The sequence below is a fragment of the Petaurus breviceps genome, unplaced genomic scaffold, assembly GCF_028583685.1.
Source record: "Petaurus breviceps papuanus isolate PSGF00001 unplaced genomic scaffold, PetGlider_PUasm1.0 90779, whole genome shotgun sequence".
Lineage (NCBI taxonomy): Eukaryota > Metazoa > Chordata > Mammalia > Diprotodontia > Petauridae > Petaurus > Petaurus breviceps.
Window position 1 is genome coordinate 3353009 of NW_027187344.1, and position 4384 is coordinate 3357392.

General features: G+C 46.9%; 1 pseudogene; it reads right to left on the reverse strand.

Annotated features, from left to right (window-relative positions):
- Positions 1-1641: 1641 nt before the first annotated feature.
- LOC138147229 (arfaptin-2 pseudogene) lies at positions 1642-2797 on the reverse strand (annotated as a pseudogene).
- Between the last annotated feature and the right edge of the window lie 1587 nt (positions 2798-4384).

Below are 4384 nucleotides of genomic sequence, written 5' to 3' on the forward strand. Positions count from 1 at the left end.
GAAGGAAGGAGGAAGGAAGGAAGGAAGGAAGGAAGGAAGGAAGGAAGGAAGGAAGGAAAGAGAAAGGAAGGAAGGAAGCAAGAGATAGAGAAAAGGAAGGAACGAAGGAAGGGCAAACATGATGAACACAGAGAAGAATAGAAAAACTTATATGAATTGATGAAAAGTTAAATAGACAGAACTAGGGGAAAATATATACAATGACTGGGGTCAATGTAAATGTAAATAACAGCAAAGCAATCAAAATTAGTTATTTTAAAATTATAATGACTAAGCTTAGCCCAAAAAAGAGATATGAGAAGATACTTCTCCTCACTCCTTTGAAGAGAGGGGGATCCATGGGTATGGAGCAGTGCATGTGACATTAGACATTCTTTTTTTTTCCCCAGGTTTTATGAAAGGTTTATTTCTGGTTCCAGGCTCCCAGGCTACCCTAGGGCTGGTGTGACAGTTTCTACAGACTGGACAGACACCCCAGAGTCCCACTCACAATTAAATTAGGAGAAAACCACCCTGGCTCCTGGGCATAGAAAGAGACAGGCAGATTCTGGGACAGACAGCACAGCACCCCTAGTCCTTGCTCCATACCTCCCCAGTCTGCTACCCTTTGGTGCTAAGACCCTCCCCACTCCCCACCCCCAGCAATAATGGAGGGAGTGAAGGGGGAGGACACTGAGGGTAATGCCATTGGCTAAAGGATCCCTGAGTGATGCCAGCTCAGGGTAGGGCCCCAGAAGACCTGCTATCGGCCACAGGAAAGACTCAGGAGTTATGCCACTGGCATAAGGGAGAACCCTGGGAATAATGCCATTGGTTGGGAAGAGGACCCTTGGGGAAAACAACCACTGGCTGAGGGGTAGTGGGAAAAAATCTGGAAAAGTGAGGCCAAACTAGCTGACAGAAAAGCAGGGCCTTAGGCATCACCACTAAGTACTGCTGCACCTGGACCAGTAGTTGCCCTACCTGGTCCCCTCTCCTGGGGTGTACCTCCCTGTACCACCCACAAGAAGCTAAGGTCCTGGAAGGGAAATCCTGGGCAAAGGACAAGGGGAAAGGGGAAGTGTACATTCTTACTTTCCCTGTCCCAATCTCTTCCCTACCAAAAAGGCTTCTCTCTGCTCCCCATGTAGGCTTGTTGGAGAGGAGGGCACTTATTCCTGCTCCCCTCAACCCCTCCTAGGGAGGAGGTCCACTGATCCTCCAGCTACCGTGTTTCCCCAAAAATAAGACCTATCCCGAAAATAAGCCCTCCCCTTACTGTGTAAGATTCCTTTAAAATAAGCCCTCCCCCGAAAATAAGCCCTATTGAGATTGCTACTGTAGTGAAGGTGATCCCCTGCACTACACACTACATTACGGTACCCTCTGTATGCACCGCCCCCCCCCCGGGTGAAACGCACGCCGCGCTCCGAGCTGCATCCAATCAGAGCTGCAGCAGTGAACGCATCATCCTGTTCTTTATTGAATTCATTATTGAATAAAGGTACATTTTTTTTGTTCACATTTACCTGTTTATTAAAATTGCTGTCAATGTTCATTAAAATAAGCCCTCCCCTGAAAATAAGCCCTCTGGTGTTTTTCTGTCCAAAAAAATTAATAAGACAGTGTCTTATTATTGGGGAAACACGGTAGGAAAGCTACTTGGGGACAGGGGCCAATCCAAGGGTGTAGGCCTCACTGCTCCTGTAGCCAGGAGTGCTTCTTGGGAGTGGAGGGCCAGGCCAGGCCATCTCACTACTCCTCCAGCCAGGAGGGTTTCTCAGAGCCTGGGGGCCGAAGCTTGATGTTGAACTGCTGCAGGGTCTGCTCAAATTGCTGCTGGTTCCCAGCGAAGTAAGCAGACACGGCATTACGGAAAAGCAGCAGCTGTTTGTGCAACACCTTGATCTTGTTCTCCTCCAGAAATTTGAGCTTAATAGTCACATCTCCACGAAATTTCTGGAATGTGGCCTGGACACTTTCAAGTCGGTCCAGGGTCCCAGCATCCCATGGACCCAAACTCAGTTCCTCTAAGTCTATGCGGTATGCATCATATTCCAGTCTGGCAGCCTCATATTGCTTGACAGTCATAAAAGTGTCCTCCATGGTTTTGGTGACCAGGGTGTTGATGCTGGACACAAAGAAGTTGACAGCCCCCAACAGGGTCTCCCCATTCTTACACAGTAACTTTTGTGTCTCTGCATTATAACCAAGTTCCCCCTGGAGCTCGGGGGACTTTTGGCTGAGGTCAGCAAAGGCATCACCCAGGGCATGCTGAGTCTGCAGCAGGCTATAAAGGTGAGCAGTGAGTGCCCGGCCCGACTGAAGAATACTCTCATACTTGCTCTTTGTGTCCCGTAGTAGCTCAGTCTGCAGCTCCAACTCTAGGAGTCCACGGGTGCGTGATCCCCAGCCAAACCACTCGTACAGCAGCTGCTTCATACACTTGTAGGTGTTGATGCCCCACTTCTTGACAAGGTCAAACTTCTCCCCAGCAATGCCCCGGGCCACCTCATCACCAGGGCCAGCAGGGGTTGCACTGTGGGGTTGTTGATGGCCAGGCCCTGTAGGGATAAGACCATCAGCTGAGCCCCCATAGCCTCCTGACACAATGCTTGTCTCATTGAGATTTGGTCCAGACACCTTCACCTGCAGCAGGTCCTGCTCAAGCCCATCATCTTTAGGAAGCCATCTAGCCTCACCATTGCTGTGGATGGGGATCTCCATGGTGGTGGCTTTCCCCAGGATCCCGTCTGTCATGGCTCTGGCTGGGCCACACTCCCTTTACTTCCTTTCCTCTCTCTAGGCGGCCTTGCCTGTCCCTCGACATTAGACATTCTTCATGTTTGATTGATTAGCTGAGCTTTACTTTCTTTCTCTTATCTAATTCTTTATTATAAAGGATGGCTTTCTGGGAGAGGGTAGGGGGAAAGATATGAGGGGAACTGTAGGTGATATGAAAACAAAAGGTATGAATAAAAATCTGTTTCAGAATAAAAATCCTGATCTTTCAGGCCAACATGGCAGAGAGAGGAAAGGACTCTCTGAAGCCATCCAAAATTCTCCTCCAAACAACTAGAAAATTGCCTCAGAATTGATCTTACCAGCCCAAAAGGAAAGGTCTGGGGGGAACGGGGAGGGAGATCCAAGAACAGCAGCAGCAGCAGGCAACCTCACAGCAGGGCCTCCCCAGCAAGGCTCCAAGCCTGGGGTAATCCATGAGTGAGACCCCTTCCTCCTGAAAGTCAGCAGCCCCCTAGGAAAGTGAGCAGTCAATGCAGCACAGCAAGGTCACCCCAGTGACCCCACCCCCAGCACAAGTGCCAGCTAGGCCTTGACCCCATTGCTGACCAGTAATGAAGCCCAGCCCCAGGGACCTACAAGCAGAGAGATGACTGTTTCCATAGCAATCCAGCAGCAGGACCCCACCCCTAGGACAGACCAACAACAAGATCCCTCCTCCAGAGCCAGCCACTAGAAAGAATATGTTACCATAGCAACCCAGTAGCAAGCCCCACCCCAGAAGGAGGCTAGGCTTAACCCCCCACCCCGAGAGGAGCCCAATAGGGAGGCCCCACCCACCAGAAGGGAAGTCTACCCTCCAGGGAAAGTAAGCAGGGAAGGCCTGAAGCCCAGAAGAGCCAGCAGTAAGATCCAGAGCCCCAGCAAAAACAAACAAAAAACTTGGGAGAGTGCAGGATCAGAACCCAACTCTCACATAAAAACACCAACTCACAAAAAAGGTAGAAAAACATGACCAAAAAACAAAAAAGAACTTAACTAAAGAAAATTACTATGGTGATGGGGTGATCAGGGCATAAACTTAGACAAGGACAATAGTGTCAAAATGGCTACATGTGAAGCCTCAAAGAAAAATGTAATTTGGTCTGAGGTCCAAAAAGCATTCCTGGAAGAGCTTAAAATTGATTTAAAAAATCAAATTAGAGAAATAGAAGAAAAATTGGGAAAAAGAAATGAGAGTAATCCAAGAGAATCATGAAAAAGGAGTCAATAGCATGGGAAAAGATATTAAAAAGTTTACCAAGGAAAATAGCTCTCTAAAAAATAGAATTGACTGAATGGAAAAGGAAATACAAAAGCTCACTAAAGAAAATAATTCCTTAAAAGTTAGAATTGAATAAGTGGAAACTAAGACTTTATAAGACATCAAGATATGATAAAAAAAAATCAAAACATTAAAAAATATAGAAGAAAATATGAAATTTCTCATTGGAAAAACAACTGACTTAGAAAATAGATCTAGGAGAGATGATATAAGAATTATTGAACTACCTGAAAGTCATAATTAAAAAAAAAAAAAGACCTGGGCAACATCTTCCAAGAAATTATCAAAGAAAACTTCCCTGATATATTGGAACCAGAGAGCAAAATAGAAATTGAAAGG